This window comes from Vulpes vulpes, chromosome 7 (assembly GCF_048418805.1).
Source record: "Vulpes vulpes isolate BD-2025 chromosome 7, VulVul3, whole genome shotgun sequence".
NCBI classification, from domain to species: domain Eukaryota; kingdom Metazoa; phylum Chordata; class Mammalia; order Carnivora; family Canidae; genus Vulpes; species Vulpes vulpes.
In genome coordinates this window covers 77,158,016-77,174,512 of record NC_132786.1, presented here as the reverse complement: position 1 = coordinate 77,174,512, position 16,497 = coordinate 77,158,016, and the positions used below count along the sequence as shown (strand labels likewise).

Here is a 16,497-nt window from a genome sequence, read left to right as displayed (position 1 = left end):
GTGTGGAATCAGGGATCCCTGGGTGGCGCAGCGGTTTAGCGCCTGCCTTTGGCCCAGGGCGCGATCCTGGAGACCCGGGATCAAATCCCACATTGGGCTCCCGGTGCATGGAGCCTGCTTCTCCCTCTGCCTGTGTCTCTGCCTCTCTCTCTCTCTCTCTCTCTCTCTCTCTCTGTGACTATCATAAATAAATAAAAGAAAAATTTACAAAAAGATTTGTGTGGAATCAGAAAAGACCCCAAATAGCCGGAGGAATATTAAAAAAGAAAACCATAGCTGGGGGCATCACAATGCCAGATTTCAGGTTGTACTACAAAGCTGTGGTCATCAAGACAGTGTGGTACTGGCACAAAAATAGACACATAGATCAATGGAACAGAATAGAGAATCCAGAAATGACCCCTCAACTCTATGGTCAACTAATATTCGACAAAGCAGGAAAGACTATCCACTGGAAAAAAGACAGTGTCTTCAATAAATGGTGCTGGGAAAATTGGACAGCCACATGCAGAAGAATGAAACTAGACCATTCTCTTACACCCTACACAAAGATAAACTCAAAATGGATGAAAGATCTAAATGTGAGACAAGATTCCATCAAAATCCTAGAGAAGAACACAGGCAACACCCTTTTTGAACTTGGCCACAGCAACTTCTTGCAAGATACATCCATGAAGGCAAAAGAAACAAAAGCAAAAATGAACTATTGGGACTTCATCAAGATAAGAAGCTTTTGCACAGCAAAGGATACAGTCAACAAAACTAAAAGACAACCTACAGAATGGGAGAAGATATTTGCAAATGACCTATCAGATAACGGGCTAGTATCCACGATCTATAAAGAACTTATCTAACTCAACACCCAAGAAACAAACAATCCAATCATGAAATAGGCAAAAGACATGAACAGAAATTTCACAGAGGAAGACATAGACATGGCCAACAAGCACATGAGTAAATGCTACACATCACTTGCCATCAGGGAAATACAAATCAAAACCACAATGAGATACCCCCTCACACCAGTGACAATGGGGAAAATTAACAAGACAGGAAACAACAAATGTTGGAGAGGATGCGGAGAAGGGGGAACCCTCTTGCAATGTTGGTGGAATGTGAACTGGTGCAGCCACTCTGGAAAACTGTGTGGATGTTCCTCAAAGAGTTAAAAATAGAATGCCCTATGACCCAGCAATTGCACTGTTGGGGATTTATCCCAAAGATACTGATACAATGAAATGCTGGGACACCTGCACCCCGATGTCTATAGCAGCAAGGTCCACAATAGCCAAACTGTGGAAGGAGCCTCGGTGTCCATCGAAAGATGAATGGATAAAGAAGATGTGGTCTATGTATACAATGGAATATTACTCAGCCATTAGAGATGACAAATACCCACCATTTGCTTCAACGTGGATGGAACTGGAAAGTGTTATGCTGAGTGAAATAAGTCAATCGAAGAAGGACAAACATTATATGGTGTCATTCATTTGGGGAATATTAAAAATAGTGAAAGGGAATAAAGGGGAAAGGAGAGAAAATGAGTGAAAATAGCAGTGAGGATGACTGAATATGAGAGACTCCTAACTCTGAGAAACGAACAAGGGGTAGTGGAAAGGGAGGTGGGTGGGGGGTTGGGGTGACTGGGTGACGGGCACTGAGGCGGGCACTTGACATATGCTGGGTGATATGCTATATGGGTGATATGCTATATGTTGGCAAATGGAACTCCAATAAAAAAAAATAGACCAGGAATAAAACAGAATTTGATGGATTTAAAGTGGGGGGAAAAAAGGCTAATAAAGACATGGAACTTCTTGAACACAGTCAAATCATATCAGCATTTTATTAAGATTTTCCTTGGGTATGGTTATTCAGTCTTGACCCACTTAACCTTTTCTTCATGCATGTTTCTTTATTTTATCCCTGGGGTTCCTTAAGTGAGTTTCTGTCAAAGGCCTTGTAGAAATTTTATGACCTTTACCAACTAGTGTTCCTTGTGGAAAAAAATGGCAAGCATAGTACCTTACACATAGAAATTACTTTTACCATGTTGAATAAATGATAGGGTACATGAATGGTAAAATAAAGTTCCAATGATAGAAGTTATTCACAATCCATACTGGATTATCTATTTCTGTCCTAACTGCTCATAAATTACCCACTTATATTTTACATCAGTTAAAAAAAAATCATCACAACATTTAGCCATTCAAAGCCTTCTGATACCTTTTTCATTCTGTCTTGCTCCAATTTTTTTTGATAATTTTTAAAAAGATTTTATTTATTTATTTATTTATTTATTTATTTATTTATGAGAGAGAGAGAGAGAAAGAAAGAAAGCAGGGGGAGCAGCAGAGAGAGAGGGAGAAGCAAATTCCCCACTGAGCAGGGAACCTGATATGGGCCCAATCCCAGGACCCTGAGATCATGATCTGAGCCAAAGACAGATCTTAACTACATGTGCCACCCAGGCACCCCTGTCTTGCTCCAATTTGATCAGCAATATTTCTGTAATCAGAACTGGATGTTTTTCAGTGTCCAGCAAATAACCTGCCTTGACGTAGATACATGTTATTTTAATAGTCTGAGGCTTTAATTTTCCTAACATTGTTATTACTAATCTTTATATTTATCTGCCTTATAGGGACCTTGGCCATCTGTTGTATATGCCCTTTTATTTATTTTTTTAATAATAATTTTTTATTGGTGTTCAATTTGCCAACATACAGAACACCCAGTGCTCATCCCGTCAAGTGCCCACCTCAGTGCCCGCCACCCAGTCACCCCCACCCCCCACCCTCCTCCCCTTCCACCACCCCTAATTCGTTTCCCAGAGTTAGGAGTCTTCCATGTTCTATCTCCCTTTCTGATATTTCCTATCCATTTCTTCTCCCTTCCCCTCTATTACCTTTCAATATTATTTATATTCCCCAAATGAATGAGACCATATAATGTTTGTCCTTCTCCAATTGACTTATTTCACTCAGCATAATACCCTCCAGTTCCATCCATGTCGAAGCAAATGATGGATATTTGTCATCTCTAATGGCTGAGTAATATTCCATTGTATACATAGACCACATCTTCTTTATCCATTCGTCTTTCAATGGACACTGAGGCTCCTTCCACAGTTTGGCTATCGTGGACATTGCTGCTATAAACATCGGGGTGCAGGTGTCCCAGCGTTTGATTGCATCTGTATCTTTGGGGTAAATCCCCAGCAGTGCAATTGCTGGGTCATTGGGCAGATGTATTTTTAACTCTTTGAGGAACATCCACACAGTTTTCCAGAGTGGCTGCACCAGTTCACATTCCCACCAACAGTGTAAGAGGGTGTATATGCCCTTTTAATATTAGAGCTTATGAGAGAGATTGCTATGAACTACAGAAATTTCATTCAATGCCTCACCCTTTCCTTTCTCAATGATACTCATGTGTGCTTGGTTAGAATTTTCCATCCTATAGTCCACCCTCCCTCTTGTAGATCTTCAGGCAACTGAACCATTGCCATCAGTAAACTTTGTGAAGTCTTATTTCTCCTATTTCCTATCTGACATATCCTGTTTTGTCTTTCTTAATACAAATCTATGATAACACAGTTTAAATACAAGATACTTTATATGCAAAGGTAAGAAACAAGAAACAGTGTTAATAGTGTTATCCAATATATAAAAATGGGGGTCATGTTCACACACACACACACACACACACACACACACACATACACTCACACTGCTGGGAGGTATCTTAGCATATAGTCATATAATTTACCAATTATATTTGAATACATTGATTCCATTGTAATATGTTTTCCTTAATAATTGCAAACCTTAATTGGGAAAAAAAATCTTAGATAAAAATATCTTGTTAGAATTATAGAAGAAGAATCCTAAATTTATTTTTTAAATGACTATTGTTAAATTTCTACATTGCTATAGACTCACTGCAGAGGTTATAATAGTTCTGTTTGTTTCCCAAAGTCTTTTTTTTTAATTCCCAATTCACTTCTATGCAAAATACATTCTCTAGAAATATTCTCAGAAATATTCTGAATGACTTTTCTGTTTCTTTCTTTGACTTAATTTTTGCTTATCTTTAGCCTGAGGTTCTAATAGACAATCATAGCCAAAGTGAAAGTTAAAAATTAACTCTGAACTAGTTTGCAATCTGCCTGTTACCAAGAGATTTGCAAAGTTATAACTTGCTCAGCTCCTGGGAGCTGAGTTAATTATGGCAAATCACACTAATTAAATTATTCACTAGGTCTTTATTAAAAACAAATCTATTATGTTATGCAATACATTGTGGATTTGCCTTCAGACTCCCAGCCTGTTATTCCCTGTGTTATGAAATGCCTATTTAGACATTTAGTTTAAGTAAGAACATGAAACCTATGGTGAAGCTGCAGGTTTCTCTTGCTCTTGTTTAGGTCCCCAGGCCTTTCATTCAATTCCCATTTACTGCACTCCTGCTTTGTGCAAATCCCATGCGTTACATCCTGTGTCCTCAGATTAACCTGTTTACAGATTAAAACCCAATGTAAGAAATGCACATATAGTACAAGGCAAACAAATATATAATCGGAAAATAAAGAAGAAAAGGAGATGAATTATGATTGGGAAAATTTCGTAGAGGTGGAGAAGGAAGAGTGAATCTGAGTCTTTTTTTAAGATTTTATTTATTTTTAAAAAAAGATTTTATTTATTCATGGAAGACACACAGAGAGAGACAGAGACATAGGCAGAGGGAGAAGAAGCAGGCTTCCTGCAGGGAACCTGATGCGGGACTTGACCCTAGGACCCCGGGATGATGACCTGAGCCAAAGGCAGATGCTCAACCACTGAGCCACCCAGGTGCTGGGTCTTAAAGGAGCAAGACTTCTGTAGGCAGAGATGGGGAGTGGCAAGAAAGGGCATTTGAAATAGGTTACAGGGTGAATAAGATACGGGGAAAGTGTGCAAAGTCTGTTCAGAGAGCATACAAGTTAAGCAAAGGTAGCAGGTGAAGGCTTGAGGTATATGGTAACCCTAGGTTCTCTAATGCAATGCTTGATTTCGTTTTGGTTTAGCTACTTGTTGAGTTGCTTGAATCATTGAGCAGAGCAGGCATTCAATCACACTTGTCAGACACTGGAGCAGCTCTGAGCTTGCCTCTGCTCTGGGCCACTTGAGTGGAGCTCCTCTGTAGTGAGAAGACACTACACTACCTCTCTCATTCCAGCATGGGGATGGAGATGGTGATTGACACAGAAGCACTGTGTGTGCATGTGCACACACACACTCACACTGCTGGGAGGTATCTTAGCATATGATCAAGTCTGTCAGCTGTGCCCCCTCACTGGTTCTGGGAACTTGGGCAATTTACTTAACCTTTCCTAAGGCTTACTTCCTCCTTGAGAAAGGACCATGATAATGTAACACTTACTTTGCAGGAGTGTTGTGAGGATTAAATGTGAGTTAATGCACAGATGACAGGATTGCATTAGACATCACCTTTGTGCAATTTAGAAAATCTCAACTCTCTCTCCAGGCAGGCACAGCCCTTCGCCAGGCCACTCATATCAATGACTGGAGATGAAGATGATTTCATTCCCTTGGTGCCTTCACCCAAGGCATCCCTATGCAGGGCACAACCTGTACAACTGTACACAGAAATCCTGGGGAAAGGACTTAGCATAATACTTTGTTATAACAAGACCTCAAAAAAACATTGGCCATCATTATAATTACTAGGCAGCAAACCACTGCAAAACACAGTGTTGAGGCTCAGTCGGAGGCTCTCTGGTTAAGCCGGTTATGAAAAGAGACTGCTGTATTCACAATGCATCCCTAAGTCTTAGAAAAGTGTTCAAAATGCAGAATGGGAAAGCATACCAATGGGCATCCATTCCTGTGTGTCTCCTAACATTAGGTGGTGCTGTACCTCAACGCAGCCACAGCTTCAGTGTTTTGGTTCAACTGATTTCTGTTTAGAAATGGCCTTTATTTACCAATAACACAGTCGATAGCCAGGTGGTAATTGTCTCCCACAGGCTTCCTTCAGCTCTTTGTGGAGGAGGAGATGTTATTTCTCTCTCAGTGCATCCGTGTTCCATGATATACTTAAACACTGCTCTAAGAAAAGGACTCTCCCGAGATGGTAGAAAGCTGCAGTAGGGCTGTGGGTCACTATGAAGAAAGCCCATGAACTTCCTGACTCTTTGAATTCAAAACCAGAATATCATCAATAATTAAGTGACCATGTAACCGCCTCACTTTACTGTTTGACCACCTTTTGCATTGTTATAATAAGAGTGGAGGCAGGACAAGATCGTTCAACCACATGGTTATAGAAAGCTCTTCTCCAGACACCTAGGCTCCAAACTGAGGGAGGAGGATCCTGCCCCACTTAAATCCTAAGGATGTATTTTCATTATTTCTAGCTTTCTCTTTTTTAATTTATCTCATTCAGAGGAATCTGTGAGCTTCACTATCCAAAAGATAGGTTTCAGAGAAGACCTTTAGTTGAACTCATGTACATCACGTTACGAAGATAACTTGCTACTTAAGAAATTATTTAATAAATTATTTTGTAAAATGAAATTTTTCTTTTATTATTGTTTAAGTGCCCTTGGGAACCACATGTTTGCATATTTCCCCCCTTTTTGTCACTCATAAGTCTGACAGATTTTGAGGAAAAAATGTGAGATTTTGAGGATATTTTCAAAAGATTCTATACTATTTAAAGACAATCTAAATGAGCTTTGTAGGTAAAGCAAGTGGATTCATTAACAACCTGAAAAGAGCCTTCTGACTGCTCCAGTCACACATTCTGGGCAATGCTGGGTGCAGACATTGTGCTGTTCTTTTCCATATACATCTGTGGAGTATAATCTACATCTCAATTTTAATGGTAAGATATCTGCAAAAAAAAGATGAGGGAATAGAAATTATCAAATCAAATCAAGACATTTTCCTGTGGAAAACACTCCTATGGGTGCTTCTCGCCTTCTGCAGTGGTTCTCAAACTCAGAACACTTGGACAAACTCATTCCACAGCATTTGAGGGTTATGGCTTTTTAGAAGGGAGGATGTGTGAGGGGGGGAGGGGGGGTTATATTGGAACACCCAAAGGGAGTGCATGTTGAATGTTCACCCTATACACATACCTTGGAGATTCTGGTGAATAATATCATATGCCCCAGTGAATGCCAGGGAGTAAGTCCTTTGTCAATTCCACTGCCCCAGAAGAAAAAAATAAAATAAAACCATAACTTGCCTAGTTCAGTATATAATGTTCTCCATATTCCACCTCCTGCTAAAAACTCAGGCTCATTAACTGCAGGCTCCTCAGTGCATTCTGTGACCTTCCTCCCACATATGCCATTTTCCCTCAGAGTTATGTGCATTTTCTCTGCCTGGGATGCCTGTCTGTTTTTAGATTACATATATAAAGTCTTTCTCATCCTTCTCACCTGAAGCCCTTATCTTCTCTGTGATACATTCTTTGTCCTCTCCTGGAAACCAAATAGCACCTTCTTTTGGCCATCTCTTTATCTCCTCCAACTGAAAGTAAGAACCGCCTTGCTAGAGATTACTGTTGTACCTGACACATAGCTACTAAATCCTACCTACTGAATAAATGAATGTGGTACTATTCAAGGGGAAACACATCACATTTAGGTTACTCAGAAATTGGAATGTAGGATGATGAAATAAACCAGTGTAAATCTCATTTAAGGGTTAACCTATTGGCCTTTTTAAAAAAGATTTATTCATTTATTTACTTATTTATTTGAAAAAGAGAGAGGAGAGGGGCAGAGGGAGAAGGAGAATCTTAAGTAGATTCAGTGCTGAGCATGGAGCTGGACTCAAAACCCTGAGATCATGATCTGATCTGAAACCAGGAGTCAGACACTTCACTCACTGAGCCACCCAGGCACCCCCCCCCCCCATTAGCCTGTTTCAAAATCTAAGTGAATCTAAGTCAGATAGAAGGCAAAGGAATGGCCAGCATTGCACACAGAAGTATTTTAGCCCAATCAGAAACTTTAAAAGTAAGGACTGTTCAAGCTATAGAACATGAAATGGTTATTTCATATTTAAGAATTATAGATCCTTAAAATTGAAAGAGAAATAGCTCATCTAATTCGAGGTCTCATTTTATTATTCTAGCTGGGAAAGGGAAGATCCAGAAAGGTGAGAGATGGACCCATTTCCAAGTGTCCTGACCAGTTCTGATCTCAGGTAATGGGAGGAGCTATCATGGAAAGAGCTCTGAGAAGAAGCTGGAAGTGAGGGCCATGAAGTGTAGCAAAACTCCAAACAGTTCCAAAAGTCCTCACCAGCAGTGCTTATCACACCCAGTCCTGCCTTCTACCTCACCTACTTGCTCATTCTGTGTTGGGTGATTTTCTATGGAATTAGTAGAATTGTAAATTCTACTTACATGTCTGTGATATGACATGGTTTCATGATAAAGCAATTGCTAGTATAAACTTTAAATGAACTGATTTTTACAAATCTATGTGCCTTATTCATCACAGGCTAACAAAATGAGCTGGGAGAGATTTTTCAGAGAGAAAAAGTATAAGAAAAGGAAGCAATATTTCCAGATCTAGGGGGCTACCCATGAGCCCTACAATCTCCCAAACATAAGAACACTATCTCTCTCTGTTCCCCATACTGAGAAGCAGGGCAGAGGGGGAGAGAGATGGTAAATCACAAAAGGAAGCCTGGATGGTTACTGAGATGACTTTGGAATAGAAAACAAACCTAAAGGTTGCTGAGTCCAATGGTCAGTTCCTAGTCCTCATCTTATTTGACCTAGCAGCAGAATTTGATACAGTCGGTCACTCCCTCATGCTGCAAATATTTTTCTTCTCTTGGCTTGCATTCTATCTTGAAGCTTCAGTTAACCTCAGGCCTCATCCCTTGAATGTATTTATTTTTATATCTATGGGTATTCATTTGGTGAGCTCATCTAGCCTCATGGCTTTAAATATCACTAATTTATTTCTGCAGCTCAGCCTTTCCCTGCTCCCAAGCATGGATGCACATTCACCTGCCTATTTAACTCCTTTTGGACTTTAATAGGTATTTCAAACAGGTATTACATGATCCAAACTGAACTCCTATTCCTCCTCTCTAAACCTGTTCCTTCTGGAACATTTTCCATCATGGTCAAGTCAATGGTAATTCTATCCTTCCAGCTGCTTAGGCTCTATCCTGGTCTCTTACAAACCCAAAATCCAACTCAAGTCAGTACTCAAACAGATAAAAATCCCTGCATGTCAGAGGGTAATGTATTTTATTCATTCCTATACCCTGAACAGTATGTCTGGAACGTAACACTGCTCCAAAAAAGACTTGGTGAATAAGGGAAGATATGATTTTGAGACTGAGTATATGTTTAAAAAATATTTTTTTTCTTTAAAATCAAGAGTTAGATATGTCAAAACACAGAGTTAATAATCAGGAAGGAAAGAGAGATTTTTGTATGACAATGAAATTGTTATTTTAAGTCACCTATAAATATGTGTTAGAATCACCTGCAGAGTTTTTCTATCCCGATGCTTAGGAATTACAGCAGAGTATCTGGGGGAGGCACCCAGCCATCAGGGTTTTCTAAAGCTCTTCAGTTGATTCCAATGGGAGCCAAGCCTGAGAACCACTGCTCTATGGGAATCATACTAATTTAGTGTTAAAGTTAGTGTTTACATACTAATTACTTCTAAATGTTTCATAGTGGAATCTCTTTTTCTTCCCCTTCAAGCTAGTGCCTTATTTTTTTCATAAGGTTTCCAATACCTCAGCATGTTGGCACTGTGTACAAAAAATAGAGAATGCGGGAAAAAAACCTAAAATTATAGAACAAATAAGAGTTCTGAAAGGCAGCTAAATCAAAATAAAAATACAAAGAGGGCTAGCTTTCTATGTGCCAGAAATAACCAATTCAAATATACTGAGGAAAAACAATTCTATTCACAAAGAAATAAAAATTGCAAAATACTAAGGAATACTTAAGAAACAAGACTTAAAAAAAAATCACACCTTATATATGTTTAAAAGAAAAGTTTTTGGGCACCTGGGTGGCTCAGTATTTGAGCATCTGCCTTTGGCTCAGGTCATGATCCTGGGATCCTGGGATGGAGTCCCACATCGGGGTCCCCAAAGGGAGCCTGCTTCTCCCTCTGCCTATGTCTCTGCCTCTCTCTGTGGGTCTCTCATGAATAAAAAAAAATACAATATTTAGAAACATTTTGAATAAATTGAAACATACTATATTCCTGCATGGAGATATCAAATATTTTAGACATGTCAACTTTTCCCAAAGGAATTTAATCTTAGTGTATTCCCAGTCACAATTCCATCTTGATTAGATGACTTAAAAAGTGACCTAACAGATACTAATATGTGAAATAACAAAAATATTTTTTTAATTTTTTAATTTATTTATGATAGTCACAGAGAGAGAGAGAGAGGCAGAGACACAGGCGGAGGGAGAAGCAGGCTCCATGCACCGGGAGCCCGATGTGGGATTCGATCCCGGGTCTCCAGGATCGCGCCCTGGGCCAAAGGCAGGCGCCAAACCACTGCGCCACCCAGGGATCCCAACAAAAATATTTTTAAAAGAAAAATGATGAGGGATGACTTGCCCTCCCAAATATCACCCCATTCTATATAGCCGTAATAATCTAGTGTGGTCCCAGTGAAGGAATAGTTGGATATAGGAATGTGGTAGCATTTCCTTGTGTTTTTCAGTTGTAGGATATAATTATCTCAGTGAAGGGCTCAAATAATCTTGCACTTGACTTAGGGTACCAATTCCCCCCTCTTAGAGATTCATTTTTTCGGGTTAAATTTTCTGAAAAATAAACTGTTTAACCTTGTTAACCTTGTTAACAATTGTTAAGTGACAATTTTTTTTGAAACAAGAAACTCCTGATTCCCCATTTTGGAAGCACTAGAATTAAGTCCCCAAACTGATCCATTATTTGTGGGGATTCATATATGACATATTTGTTACCAAGTATTGTCATGCTTATTTTCTTCATAAAGTTTACTACAATTTATTTTCTTGTTTAATATTTACTAATGTAAAAGTAAATTCTTCAAGAATAGAGACCTGGCAGGTCATTGGTGGCCTAGGGCAGAACCTGGCATAGTACATGCTCAACAAATATTTGCCAAATACAGCACAGGTGAGAATCCTGCATTCATCTACATCTATGGGTCCTACCATTCATGTCATTGTAAGATGCTCCATAGCCCTTGAATTGGTTCACTGTTATATCCCACCCAAAGTCCCCTTGAAAGTATTTGCTTACACTGAGACTGAATGGTTCAGATCTTCAGGATTGGGAGGTTACCCAAAGCATTCCAAGCTGCATAAAAATACCTTAACAAACCTCAAAACTCAACTTGATATTTTTGATGTTATAGGACCCATGAATAAAATGAAAAATGCCTTATTTGTATGGTAATTGCATATTAGATCTTCAAATCAAGTCACAACTAAACCAAATATTTAGTAGAAATACCATTTTGGGAAATCCAGAGTTATCTACTGTTTTACTAAATCTGCATGGAGATATCAAAGATATTTATTTCTATTTTTATCTTTATTTATTAAAGATAAATCTAAGCCTAGCAGAAATAATCACATTTTTCTAGTTTCCTCAAAGAATCACTAAGCTTACCTTTCATATTGAAATCATTTGAACATACCACAAAACAGCGGGTCAAAGTTGAAATATAAAAAATAAAGATCTGGGGATGCCTGGGTAACTCAGTAGTTTAGTGCCTGCCTTTGGCCCTGGGCATGATCCTGGAGTCCCGGGATCGAGTCCCACATCGGGCTCCCTGCATGGGGTTTCCTTCTCCCTCTGCCCCTCTGTCTCTGTCTCTGTCTCTGTCTCTGTCTCTCCCTGTCTCTCATGAATAAATAAATAAAATCTTTAAAAAAAATAAAGATCTGAATGCAAGAGCTGCAAGAGGAAGGTCTTTTAATAGTAGAAAGGATGGATTTACATTGAGATTGTGGAGTTTTAACATGGTGAGTTTTCTTTACCAACTTCATATAAATTTTATATGACAATTAATATCAAAATGTTCCTTTCATAACCAAGTATTAGTTGGTAGAATTTCATGCATTAGTATGAAATTCTATAGTATGAAATTTTCATGCATTAGTAAGAAATTCTATTAGTATGAAATTCTATACCAATTAGTTGGTAGAATTTCATGCATTGAAACATAATAGGCACACATGAAAAACATCAACCTTTTCACAAAGAAGAATATAAAATACTGAATTTTCAGTAACTCAAATTTTACTTAGGTTGCCAATATAAAGTTCTATTATATAGCCTTGATTATGATTATGTTTAGTTTATATTAAATAAGATACTAAGAATAGTGAAAGTCTCTTTGCCTTAGTACTATCAATTTGGGGTATGTAAGAAATCAATATTACAAAAGACAAGAAGAAAAAGAAGATCTCAAAGTACTTTGATGATCTATTAATGTAAAACCATTTTCCCTTTTTATTTTATTTTTTTAAGATTTTATTTATTTATTCATGAGAGACACAGAGAGGCAGAGACCCAGGCAGAGGGAAAAGCAGGCTCCACACAGGGAGCCCAACATGGGACTCCATCCCGAGACTCCAGGATCACGCCCTAGGCCAAAGGCAGGCGCTAAACTGCTCAGCCACCCAGTGATCCCCCATTTTCCCTTTTTAAAACTCAAATGTGTATATGTCTTTGTTCTCTGACCTTCCCCTCCAGGGCTACTTATGCCTTAGCTCTCACCAAATTCTGGCTTCTTTTCTACTTATTTGTTCTCTACCCAATGGTAAACTTCTTTTTCAATTTTTTTTTTTTTTTTGAGAGAGAGAGCACGTGTGAGAACATGTGGGGGAGGGCTGAGAGAGGGGGAGAGAGAAAATCCCAAGCAGACTCCATGCTCAGTGTAGAGCCTGACATGGGGTTTGATCTGATGACCCTGAGATCATGACCTGAGTTGAAATCAAGAGTCGGATGCTTAACTGACAGAGCCACTCCCACAACTGGTAAACTTCTTAAGGACCGGAACTGTGTCTCCCACCTGTCTTAGCATGTATGTCCTGAAGTGATCTAGCACCCCTGCACCATTCTGCATATACTAAAATATGTGTGTGCAAGTATAGAATAGGCAGCCAAATGGGATATTTCTTTAATGTCCATTTTAGGTCCCAGAGATAAAATGCAGCTGACCCTTGAACAATACAGAGATTGGGGATGCCAGCACCCAGGCAGTCAAAAATCTGTGTATGATTTTTTACTTCCTCAAAATTTAACTACTGATAGCCTACTGTTGACCAGAGGCCTGACCAATAACATAAGCAGTTAACACACATTTTGTATGTTACATGTGTTTTCTATTGTATCCTTAAAGTGAGCTAGAAAAAAGAAAGTATTAAGAAAATCATAAGAGAAAATACATTTACAGAACAATATCAAAAAAAAATCCACATATAAGTGATTCATACAGTTCAAACATTCAAGGATCAACTGAACTAGAATAGTAACTATCTGTAGAGCGATTACTATTTTTTCAAAGAACTTCCATAATTATGCTCTTGTTTTACTCTCATATCAATAATGTGAAATAACAAGAACAGAATTACTAGATAGGTGGAAACCAGGGCATAGACATTCAAATTATTTACCTTAATTCACAAAAACATGGACATATCTGAAACTAAAATCCAAATTCCCTGCCTTCTTTTAATCCAGGTTTCTTTCTCTTTGATACTCCTGAAATGTCTTTCATGGTAGTGAAAATTAATTACATCAACCTGCTTTCTTGAAATTTACCATGACTCGGTTTTCAGTGAATTAACGTTTAGTCAAAATAAATAGGGAATAACTGCTGGGGTACCTGGGTGACACAGCTGGTTGAGCTTCTGACTCCTAGTTTTGGCTCAGGTCATGGTCTCAGGATTGTGGGATCAGGCCCTGCCTTGGGCTCACGCTTTGCACAGAGTCTGCTTGAGATTCTCCCTCCGCCCCTTCCACTGCTCTCTCACTCTCTCTTAAATATATAAATCTTAAATAAAAAAAGAAAGGCAATAACTGCTAACACATATGAACAAGTTACAGTGTTTAGGAAACAATTAGCTTATACTTCATGTGTGCTTCCTACATGGCAAGCACTTTACCAGACACTGGTGATAAAGTGGTACATGTAACTAAGTGCCAAGACAGAATTCTTCATACTTTTTTTTGCTCACAATTGCTTTAGTGTGCTATCTACGGTGGTACCTTACTAAAAACGACTTTCTTGTCGCTTGCCTTTGTGCTGCTGTATGGAAACAAGGTGTCAGGAGTGATGTAGAGGAGGAAGGTTCCCCAGAGGCCTGTGATGTCAGCACCCTTATGGAGTGTGGTGCTGATACATTTTATTCACAGTTTCAGTTTGATTTTAAGTCAAAAACAGAACAGCAGAGAGCACAGCAAAAGCAAACAACCAATTATCAAAATCCTCGGAAGAACACCAGAAATAACGGATTTCTTCTCTTTCTCACATTTTCCTTGTTTTATATACAATTGAAATAAAATATGCATTTTTAAATCACAACCCCCCACGACGAAAATAATGAACAAGCACATGAAAGGGAGGAAGGTGGAGGGGATAATTGGAAATACTGTATTTCAAAGTAAAAATGAAACCAAGTGACATGTACATAGAAATTGCCCGCTAAACTACAAAATCATGGGACAAAACAAAGCAGGATTCTCCAAGGAGTCTGGACCATAGCATTTTGCCCAGAAGGCAAAGATAAAGCTGCAGTGTGATAAGGCTTTTATAAAGAACAGGCTGGATCAGAAAGGAATCTGAAAAACGGCTTTGTCAGGGGTGGATGTCATTGTTTGGCTAATCTTAGCAAGATCTGTATTTTTAACTCATGGTCAAAGCCCTACAAACCCCACGTTTTCAGGAACACAGAGTACCTGTGAGCAAGTAAGGAATGTGTTAGCAGCAGGTGCCTTAACGTCTTGTCATCACCCTTGCCAGGGTGCCACGTGCTTTCTGGAAGTTAATGTACCCAAATCCTTTGTTCCCTAATAAGAATGGTGCTTCCAGGGACAGTCCTTCTGACACTGTGCTTCAACCATTTCAACCTAAGACTCCTCATTGCTGTAATTATCATTGTGAAACAGGACATGGATTTCTTGCCATATATCGATACAAGGACATGTATTTGGCTGTCAGTATCATTATATGTGCCTGCCTCAGAACAAAAAGTTGCATTCAAAAGTTCACTGCTTGATCACACCCCTTTCTTGTAAAACCCTTTCCAGGCAAACCTGAAGTCCACTGTTCAAAAATCTGATTCACTTTGTTTCCATTTTGAGAAGATCAACAGGAAAAGCCAACTTCCAAAACAGGCAACTATGGAAATGATCATGAGCATATGAACAGATCATTCTTTTAAATATTTGAGTTACTCAAAAAAAAATGTGAATTACTCAAAACATGCTTTATTGTGTGTGTAGAGATGACTAACTTTGAGGAATAGACCTCTATAGGTGGGTGTCATGGTCTTTGTATTATTATTTTAATTATTATGGTTATTATTATTCCTCATTACAGATGAATAAATTGAGTCTTAGATAATTTAAATAGCAAATCTAAGGTGACAGAGACAATAAAGCGGTAAGGCAAGACTTGTTCATAGGCCTATATCATCAGCAACATATTTTCATTTATTTACCACATGGTCTCTCTTGTTTGTCCTTTCTGTTATTTTAAGCATTATTTTAAATATTGTGTGATCTAAGGAGATCTATAGTAACTATTATATAAATGGATAAAACAGGCATAAATTGATGGACATAAGAGCAGAAATGTCCCTGAAATGTGCCAAACCACATTTTTAAATGTTGGGTATAGATTTTATCCATAAATTGCATTATACCCTAAGCTTTCATATGAATTTTTAATATTGTTAGTTTGAAAAAGTATCACATAAAAACTAAAGAGTTTCACAATGTTGTTTGTTTTTTGGAAGAATTTTTATTGAAAAATTCCACATTAAAGTAACAATTATAAAACATGCACAATGTTCTAACCCTCAACCTTGACTATTTCAAGACACAGTTAGCAGTGGCATAAATATATAATATTTCTCAGGGTTTGCTCTGAGAATGACTCAAGTACAGCCTCTTTTATCACCAAGAGGAGCTAGGATCTCTAATGTTATGTTTATGGTAGTCCAAGTTTTGAAATAAAACTGGTAAATTTACTATAATCAATGTGTTTATTCATTGACACCAAGTCCAAAAAATAGGTCCAAGAGATAGAAGAAAAACAAAAGCATATTGTGCTCCCAGAAGCCTAGGAATAGATAGTTCAGGAAAAAGGGAGGGACTAACAGCAGAAATCTAACAGAGGGTCTGAACAGTAATAAATGCAAAGTCTTTAGACACTAGGAGGTCATTGAAGCCCTTAAGAAGAGTTGTTTTAG

The 16,497-nt window shown here is 38.4% G+C and overlaps 1 protein-coding gene across 2 annotated transcripts in view; it reads left to right on the top strand.

The window, feature by feature from the left end:
- ASB15 (ankyrin repeat and SOCS box containing 15) overlaps positions 1-16,497 on the top strand; it is a 60,751-nt gene that overhangs the window by 11,327 nt on the left and 32,927 nt on the right. The gene's annotated exons all lie outside the window — the stretch shown is intronic.